The sequence below is a fragment of the Takifugu flavidus genome, unplaced genomic scaffold (assembly GCF_003711565.1).
Source record: "Takifugu flavidus isolate HTHZ2018 unplaced genomic scaffold, ASM371156v2 ctg329, whole genome shotgun sequence".
Taxonomy (NCBI): Eukaryota; Metazoa; Chordata; class Actinopteri; order Tetraodontiformes; family Tetraodontidae; genus Takifugu; species Takifugu flavidus.
The window spans coordinates 1-10,264 of record NW_026621957.1 but is presented as its reverse complement, the minus strand read 5'-3'; the positions used below and the strand labels follow the sequence as shown (position 1 = coordinate 10,264).

The 10,264-nt window shown below is 43.7% G+C and overlaps 1 long non-coding RNA gene across 1 annotated transcript; it reads left to right on the top strand.

Moving 5' to 3' along the window:
* The first annotated feature begins 456 nt into the window (after positions 1-456).
* LOC130520261 (uncharacterized) lies at positions 457-2,217 on the top strand. Its single transcript, XR_008948743.1, has 3 exons — positions 457-798; positions 882-1,259; positions 2,178-2,217. It is a non-coding gene; the product is annotated as an uncharacterized LOC130520261 (long non-coding RNA).
* Positions 2,218-10,264: the final 8,047 nt, after the last annotated feature.

The window sequence follows — 10,264 nt, the reverse complement described above, 5'->3', positions numbered from 1 at the left end:
ATATCATGTGGTGCTTTACCGCCACCCGGTGGACACGCGTGGAACTGCAGACAATAGTTAAACGCGCTCCGACACATTCTGACCTCTGCTGCTCCTCCTGGACTCCAGGGCTGCAGAATATGCTGCTTTTACAAGTCTTTCAAATCTGTAAAGCTCCATAAATCTTATTTAGTTAACTAAGTTAGTCAGTTTTAATTTAAATGTAAAAACATATTTATGGCATTAAAATAGCAAAACAACTTTTCATCTTGAACCCTCCCAGAATGCTTTTATAGTAGTGGAATATTAATCAACAGCCATAAAGTTGTTCATTAACAGAGGAAAAAGGAAAGGTCAAAGTATTCTTTCAGACTGAGCAGGAAGACTGAAGACCGACAAGGTGAGTGGAAACGAAGAGCATTATTGAAAAGAATTGACAGTTGTGTTTGGAGATAAAATCAAGATTTGAAATTTTGTTACTATTGAAGAGCTGCATAGAGCTGAAGAATTCTTGGCTTAAGAAAATTCAACAAGACTTCATATTTAGTTTTAGCACAAAACATCGTTATACATTATAAATGAATCGGTCTTATTTAACTTTCTTATAGTCTGGCTTTAGTTATAGTTGAATAGTCTTTCTAAGTGAAGTTTAGTTTATTTTTCTGCTCTTTGCTACTGATCCTAAAAGAACTTTAAACCCTCCCAGAATGCTTTAATGGTAGTAATATAAACGCCATAAAGCTGTTGATTAGGTTGTAAAAGTGAAAGTGAAAGTATTCTGTTCAGACGAAGCAGGAAGAGCGACAAGCTGAGTGTAAAGTGAGTATGTTCTGTCCCTCAGTTTTGTGTTGTTTGTTCCTTTTCCGGAGGTTTTTTGTTAGATGTAAGTTGTCAATTTACAGTCGATCCTGTCGCGCTGCCATTTAGTGGAGTAGCGTGGAGACAGATAAAGGTGCTGCGGAACACGGAAAACGGGCCGCTCTTGGATCCAATCCGGTTACTTCTTTTACTTTTGCACTTCTCAAAGGCATAATCTGTAAGTAATATCTTTTACGATTGTAGCCGCTACTCAAAATGTACGTTTTTACATTGAAACCAAAGTTAAGTATTGTGATCCTTTTCTTGCAGTTTTACAAAAATAAAGTGGATCGGTAAAAACCACAGAACGCTTCACGAGTGGTTACTGAAGCCATGTGTTTAGCTCGCTGCCGATGCTAACGCGCTTAGCCGAGGGCAGAAGAGAGTATTATGCTGTTAACGTTGTTAGAGAGTCTTAACAGGTATTAACAATATTTTAAAACTTTTTTGTGACAGGTGAAAAGCTCTTAGAGTTATTAGAGCTGTTCAACAGTCCAGGTCACAGCTGGATATTTTGGTATTACCTGTCAAACAACATATAATCGTGGGCAAGTTAGCATCTCTCAGCCGGACCAATTTAAGACAATAAACTAAATAACTAAATCCACACAGGATCACAGGACACCAACAGGATTTTGGGTTCATGTTGCACGTTTTCTCACAGTGGTTTATTGTTCTATGTTGTGGAACCACTGTGAAAGAAATGCAGGAGTGGGTGTCATTTCTTTCATCTATTTTAAATAGAGCAGTGATCTTTGAGGACTTGGATCATAGAAATAATTGAAGAGGGGAACAAAGGAGGGAAGTTAAAAAGTCCTGACTAGTATGTTTATGTAGCACCAGATAATTTAGTGGCTGAGCTGAAGACAGTCCTTTCACCATGTTGGCCTGTGGAAAACCAGTGTTGTGGGCCCGATGGACCAGCGTCCCCGTCGTTGCCGGACCACCGTTGGCCACCAGTTGGGTTTTGGGATCAAAGTGGGGGCGTTTCCTGTATCCGGTTCTCCTCACGGATCCATGACTACAACATGTTGCTGCAAGTGCAGAGACGTTTGCTCTGGAAAGAACTTTAGAGCACATTCAGTGCTGCAGGATGAGGGGCTGGAAAAGGTGCCAGTTCTTTTCTCACTGCAGGGAACAGTTAAAAAAAGCAGCTTAAACTCTGAAAACATGAAAATTATACAGAGACATCATTGATTTATTGATTCAGTTGTTATCCAGAATGGATTAGAAATGTTCCTGTTTGATAAAAATGCAGTGAATTGGGATTATTTAACTACAACCTCTACAGATTATTTACCTTCATCACAGTCTCATCACTATTTCTGATGTTTCCTCAGGATGGACGAGGACAGAGCAGAGTCCACAGTGCCCAGCTGGTGTCCCTGAAGAGTGACCACTCCAAAGATAAAGGAATAGAACTTCAGAAGTTCAGAGGAAATGTAAGAAAACTAAAGCGTGATGATGTGTTTGTGTGGCAGCTGTTAGTCACATTAACAGCAGCAGGTTGTGAGTTTATTATTGGAGATGTTTAACACTTAAACCTCAGACAGTCATATAGTTACAGACTTAATGTGAATATTGTTGATTAGAAACAAGAATCAGGTTTAAACTGAAAGATGAATTCAGACATAAATGCTGGAACAATATTGAGTCTTGATCAGGTTCTTTCATCCTATAAATCAAAGGACTAATAGAGATGTGTTTCATAGTGAGAGGGGGGAGCACATCCTATCAAACTGGGACCAGGCAGCTCCACCAGGAGAGTCCTCTTGTTCACAATCTGGAAGCAGATCTGGAGATGCTGAAATGAAGCCCAAACAAAGTAAAACTGTTCAATATGAGATTTAATTTGTGATGTCATGAATTTGTAGTTGTGTTGATGATTTATTATAGATGGAAATCATTGGTTTACTTATGTTCAGGAAGTGATCTGCAGGAGGTGATAGAAGGTCATAAGATGAGTCTGAAGAGAAGATGTGAACATGTGACTGAAGGAACTCATGAAGCAGGAAGTGGAACCCTGCTGAACAAGATCTACACTGAGCTCTACATCACTGAGGGACAAAGTGAGGAGGTGGACACACAACATGAGGTGAGACAGCTTGAGAGAACCTCCAAGAAGAACATCCAGGACACTCCAATCAAGTGCCAGGACATCTTCAAAGTCTTATCTGAGCAACAGAGACACATCAGAGTGGTTCTGACCAACGGTGTGTCGCCGGCGTTGGAAAAACCTTCTCAGTGCAGAAGTTCAGTCTGGACTGGGCAGAAGGTTTGGAGAACCAAGACATCAGTCTGGTGCTTCCGCTCTCATGGAGGGAGCTGAACTTGATCAGAGATGAGCAGCACAGTCTTCTCTCACTGCTTCATGTTTTCCATCCAACATTACAGAAGATCAGAGCAGAAGATCTGACTGTCTGGAAACTTCTGTTCATCTTTGATGGCCTGGATGAAAGCAGATTTTCACTGGGTTTCAACAAGCATCAGCTCATCTCTGATGTCACACAAGTATCGTCCGTTGAGGTGCTCCTGGTGAACCTCATCCAGGGGAACCTGCTTCCCTCAGCTCTCATCTGGATCACCTCCAGACCTGCAGCAGCCCATCAGATTCCTCCCTCGTGTGTTGACAGGATCACAGAAGTACGAGGCTTCACTGACTCCCAGAAGGAGGAGTACTTCAGGAGGAGGTTCAGTGATGAAGATCTGTCCAAGAGAATCATCTCACACATCAAGGCCTCCAGGAGCCTCCACATCATGTGTCTGATCCCAGTGTTCTGCTGGATCACTGCTATAGTTCTGGAGGACATGATGACCAGAGACCAGAGAGGAGAGCTGCCCAAAACCCTGACTGACCTCTACTCACACTTCCTGAGGGTTCAGATGAAGAGGAAGAAGCAGAAGTATGGAGGAAAGCAGAGACCAGAGGAACTGACTGACCTCTACTCACACTTCTGAGGGTTCAGATAAAGAGGAAGAAGCAGAAGTATGGAGAAAGCAGAGACCAGAGGAACTGACTGAGGCTGATAAAGAACTCCTTCTGAAGTTGGGTCGGCTGGCGTTTGAACATCTGGAGAAAGGAAACATCATGTTCTACTCAGAAGACCTGGAGCGATGTGGACTGGACGTCTCCGAGGTGTCGGTGTACTCAGGAGTTTGTACAGAGATCTTCAAGAGAGAGAGTGTGATCTTCCAGAAATCAGTCTACTGCTTTGTTCATCTGAGCGTTCAGGAGTTTCTGGCTGCCGTCTACATGTTCCACTGTTACACCAGGAAAGACACAGCGGTTATAAATCAGTTCCTAAAATATTCAAAACCAACCCGCTTTTCCAGGTTTGTTGGGTTGTTTCATAATGATCCAGTCACATCTCTTGATGACTTCCTCAGGAGAGCACTAATGAAATCTCTCAAAAGTGAAAATGGCCACCTGGACTTGTTTGTTCGCTTCCTTCATGGTCTCTCTCTGGAGTCCAATCAGAGGATCTTGGGTGGACTGTTGGATCAGAGGAACAGCCACCCAGAAACCATCCAGAAGGTCCTCAACAACCTGAAGGAGGTGAACAGTGATGAAATCTCCCCAGACAGAAGCATCAACATCTTCCACTGTCTGATGGAGATGAAGGATCAGTCAGTCCATCAGGAGATCCAAGAGTTCCTGAAGTCAGGGGAGATATCAAAGAGGAGACTGTCAGAGATCCACTGTTCAGCTCTGGCCTACCTGCTGCAGATGTCAGAGGAGGTTCTGGATGAGCTGGACCTGCAGCAGTACAACACCTCAGAGGAGGGACGACGTCGCCTGATTCCAGCTGTGAGGAACTGCAGGAAGGCCAAGTAAGTAAAGATTTTTGGGGCCGGACATCGGCGTTTAAATCAAGCAGTGGATCATGTCAGGTAGCAATACCCCCTCCAGTGGTCATTCCTTCAATTCTTTATCTCCATTGCAGCGTCCATAAATTAAAAACAACAACAATTCATCCAGAAATGTTCAACACTGGGGATATAAGTTCAAAGGTCAATCCAGACAAACCAACATAAGGCAGGAATAATAGGAGCCACAAGTTAACTGACTATCATGAAATTACTGTCATGTCATTAAATAACTCTTGTTTGTTTGTATACATCGTATTCTAACAACAGAAAAACACATTTTAACTAATGACACGTGACTATTTTGCTTCATTTGTTCAACGTAAAAACAGCCGGCCTCGTTGTTGGTTTTAGGTGGGTGTTTTGGTCTTTGTGGCGGTTCCGTTTGGAGCCTTTATGTGACCCACAAAGTTGTTTGAGCCTTTCCACACCCGTTAGGTGGCAACTTCATCACTAGCAACAAAAGGTGCAGTGAAAATGATTTGAAGGGAACAGGCAGATATAACAGAAGCTGAGGGCAATCGATGCAACCAGAGACTCTGATGTCATCGATCGGATCGCTGAATTAAGACTTGACGCACCATCGTACAATTGGATGAAATGCAAAATATCCAAAGAGCCGATAGACAGATAAAAAGATGCACGTTTCTTTAAACCATTTGCTATAATCATTTTAAATATTGAGTAATTATGAGCTGTTCTAAAATAAGACAAATGTTGAGAATAATTCAGTTGCATTTCAGATCTGATGGTCGTTCAAACTGTTGCTCTACGGTGTTGAATTTAGCTTTTCCAGGAAATGAGCTACATTTGTGTTGAGGTAGATTCTCAGATAAGTTGATGAGAAATCCCAAAGTTTGACTCACTATTTTTGTTTCATACACAACAGACTGTCTGATGATGTTCTTTCAACGAGTCATTGGGAAGTTGTGGCCTCAGCAATGACGTCAAACCCTTCTCATCTACGGGAGCTGGACTTAAGCTGGAACCAAGACCTGACAGATGCCGGAGTAAAGTTCCTGTCTTCTGCAATGATGCATCCAAACTGCAGACTGGAGACGCTCAGGTCAGGAGGCCTCTGTTGGTCTTTCTAAATTTCTTTACATTTTCTGCTTTTCTCTTCATTTTCAGATTTAGAAATGTGTTTTTATTTGCCCCATTTATTCCTTTTCCAGGCTGTGGTGCTGCTGGTTATCAGAGATCAGCTGTGTCTCTCTGGCCTCGGCGCTGAGGTCCAATCCCTCCCATCTGAGGGTTCTGGACCTGAGTGAGACCAGCTGAAGGATCCAGGAGTGAAGCTGCTCTGTGGTGCTCTCCAGGATCCTCTCTGTAAGCTGGAGACTCTCAGGTCAGTCAGAGATGATCCAGTACTTTCCCAGGTGTAACTAGTTAGACAATAAATGTTTCCATGTTTGATCTTTGTTATAAACGTAGTGTTACAGTTCTCAGAAAAAAGACCACACAGGACAGATTTGCAGTATTAAATTGGTTGTGGAAATCTGCCCCATGTGAGGATGGTCATCAATGACTAGAAAGGAAGTATCAGTTGTAGATTTGTCTTGTTTTATTTTAGGCTGGCCACAAAACCGCCCAAACATTCAGACCAATCAAAAATGGTTCTTCCTGTCTTTTAAAGATCAGAAGGAAAACTAGAAACCCAAAAAGAAAGCTGCTGCAGTGTGCCATGCCCCTTCTCTACTGAGAAAAGCCATCCCAAAAAAGAGAAAAGCCCAAGTGTGAAGTGAGCGCCCTGTTAAACCTTGGTACCGAAAGCCTGCAGTCATTCTCATCTGAGGTGGCTTCATTCCAGCCAGAAGCCCAAACCTGCCTCCCTCTTAAAGGGGCAGCAGGTCAGTCCAACCACAGAAACCTTCATGAAGATCTGAAGCTTTCAGCATCCACAATTGTTGCACCTCACTTCCATTGGAGTCCAAATCAGAAGTCAACAAGTTGATTCTACACCGATTCTACACAATGCAACCATTTTAAAAAGGTTTCCATCCATAAGTTTTCACACATTTTTAGATAAATCTGTTTGTTCATCGCCTCCTTCTGTTGTAATGGTCATTAAAGAAAATGACCTTATTGGAGTTTTTCTCCTCACAAATATGACTTTCTATGAACGATGCAATAAATGCAGCTTGCAATCTAAGACAATATGGAAGTATGTGTATATAATAGTAGTGGAAGTAGCTCATAAAATAATACATTTGCTCTTCTCATCGAATCTTTCTATGTTATTAAAGAAAAACCTGCTCTTAGTCAACAACATCTAAGACATCAACCAAAAATCCTAATTTTCTACAATCTAATATAAAACAGTAGAGAAGACTCTTTCTGCAGAGACACTGGTGGCAGGAATGCAGAAGTATCACCTGCTCAACTTGGAAGGTGGAGCAGAAACCACCAGCTGAGAAGGTCCTCAGCGAGAGGAAGTGGTGGAGAACCATGAAACTTGCTAAGCTCCACCTCAGCTCCAGAGACGGGCTGAGCTGGAGCTGTGGCACCAGGTATCGCCCAGAAGAGCCTCCAACAAACAAGCTCTTCTCTTGGGAGGAGAGGGCTTTGAATCTCAGCTCAGTGTGCTTGTCTCTAGTAGGTGGCAGCTGGACCTTTTCCTGAGGTCCTTGTTGATGCCCTGAGGGGAATTGATGCTCCTGCAATGTTTTCTGGCAGCATTGAGCTTGCAGTGGGGCAATCAAACACACTGTGGGGGGGCTCTCTTTCCTTCTCTCATCTGGAGAACAAGTGACACCAGCTGCCAATCATTGTTGGAGAAATGTGCAGTCAGGGGAACGATGCGTCCAGACTATAGCCACCCTTCCAGCATCCAGCAGTGTCTAAAACCTTTGATTTGGTTTCACCAGAGAGTGTAGGGATTGCAGGGTCGCTGCAGCATCGCCCACAAGCTATCAGGAGTGGGTCGCTTTGTCCCAACTCCTGACAAGAGTTGAGTGCTATTGAGAAATGTGGTCTCACAAACTTGGAAGGTATTTTGACCCACACACACTTTACATACGCTGTAGATCTTGTCCAACCGCCCTGAAAGAACCCAAAATAGGAACGTACGGCAGATAAGCCGGTGCAGGACCAGAGGTTTGTTGCTTGTAAGCTGTGTTTTGCTCTGGTACATGTTGATTTTTATTTGTCTTCTCTCAAAATAATTGTTATTTTAGCCTAAGTGACTGCAGTTTATCAGAGACCTGCTGTGATTCTGTGGCCTCAGCTCTGAAGTCCAACCTCTCCCATCTGAGGGTTCTGGACCTGAGCTCCAACACGTTGCAGGATTCAGGAGTGAAGCGGCTCTGTTCTGGACTGGAGAGTCCAAACTGTAAACTGGAGTGGCTCAGGTCAGTCTTCATTTTTCTACCTATATACCAGCTGCTAAGATGGTGAAGTGAGGCTGTTCTCAACACTGCTGTGATGCACCACATTAAAAACATTCCTTGAATATCGTAAATTCAGGTCTGACCCAACTAAGAACTAACGTAGGTTTAGTACTGACGCAGATAACATGCAGACCTGCACCGTATAACCTCATCCTGCATTTTTCAGATTAGAGCGCTGCAGGTTATCAGAGATCAGCTGTGACTCTCTGGCCTCGGCGCTGAGGTCCAATCCCTCCCATCTCAGAGAACTGGACCTGAGTCAGAACCAGCTGAAGGATTCAGGAGTGAAGCTGCTCTGTGGTTTTCTCCACTTTCCAAACTGCCGACTGGAAACTCTGAGGTAAACACCATTCTCAAAAATGTCCATTATTCCATCCGAGGGTCCTCACACTTTCTGAGTGTGTGTGTTGTGCCCAGTTCCTTCAGGAGGGGGGGCCACACGGGGACCACTTATTCATGATAAATTGATTTAAGGACAATGAAAAAGCCCACAGATGGTAACCAAAATTAGACAAAACTAGGTGAGGGTGCCTGGTAGACACCAGCCAACGAGGAGGGAGATGGTGAGGGAGACAGGAAGTCATCTAAGACAGGTTGTGCCTTTAAAGATGAGCCACAGGTGAGATGGATCTCCATGATGAGATGGGAGGGAAAGAGGTGGGAGAACCTGGGAAGAGTGAGGGCCACAACAATATATATTCTCCTTTGGAACAGTGCAAACCTGAGAGGTTGGAATTGGGGTAATTACATATTACTATCATTTTTTAACCTGGAACTAAATTAAATATTTACAGATCATGCCTTTGATTAACCTTTCAGATGAATACTGGTTTCACTTATAACCTTATAAAAGTTTCCCTTCTTTATTTAGATTAAGCCGCTGCAGCTTATCAGAGATCAGCTGTGACTCTCTGGCCTCGGCGCTGAGGTCCAATCCCTCCCATCTCAGAGAACTGGACCTGAGTGAGAACCAGCTGAAGGATCCAGGAGTGAAGCTGCTCTGTGGTTTTCTCCACTTTCCAAACTGCCGACTGGAAATTCTGAGGTAAACACCATTCTCAAAAATGTCCATTATTCCATCCGAGGGTCCTCACACTTTCTGAGTGTGTGTGTTGTGCCCAGTTCCTTCAGGAGGGGGGGCCACACGGGGACCACTTATTCATGATAAATTGATTTAAGGACAATGAAAAAGCCCACAGATGGTAACCAAAATTAGACAAAACTAGGTGAGGGTGCCTGGTAGACACCAGCCAATGAGGAGGGAGATGGTGAGGGAGACAGGAAGTCATCTAAGACAGGTTGTGCCTTTAAAGATGAGCCACAGGTGAGATGGATCTCCATGATGAGACGGGAGGGAAAGAGGTGGGAGAACCTGGGAAGAGTGAGGGCCAGAACAATATATATTCTCCTTTGGAACAGTGCAAACCTGAGAGGTTGGAATTGTGGTAATTACATATTACTATCATTTTTTAACCTGGAACTAAATTAAATATTTACAGATCATGCCTTTGATTAACCTTTCAGATGAATACTGGTTTCACTTATAACCTTATAAAAGTTTCCCTTCTTTATTTAGATTAGAGCACTGCAGTTTATCAGAGATCAGCTGTGGCTCTCTGGCCTCGGCGCTGAGGTCCAATCCCTCCCATCTCAGAGAACTGGACCTGAGTGGGAACCATCTGCAGGATTCAGGAGTGAAGCTGCTCTGTGGTTTTCTCCACTTTCCAAACTGCCGACTGGAAACTCTGGGGTAAACACCATTCTCAAAAATGTCCATTATTCCATCCGAGGGTCCTCACACTTTCTGAGTGTGTGTGTTGTGCCCAGTTCCTTCAGGAGGGGGGGCCACACGGGGACCACTTATTCATGATAAATTGATTTAAGGACAATGAAAAAGCCGACAGATGGTAACCAAAATTAGAGAAAACTAGGTGAGGGTGCCTGGTAGACACCAGCCAACGAGGAGGGAGATGGTGAGGGGGACAGGAAGTCATCTAAGACAGGTTGTGCCTTTAAAGATGAGCCACAGGTGAGATGGATCTCCATGATGAGATGGGAGGGAAAGAGGTGGGAGAACCTGGGAAGAGTGAGGGCCAGAACAATATATATTCTCCTTTGGAACAGTGCAAACCTGAGAGGTTGGAATTGTGGTAATTACATATTACTATCAT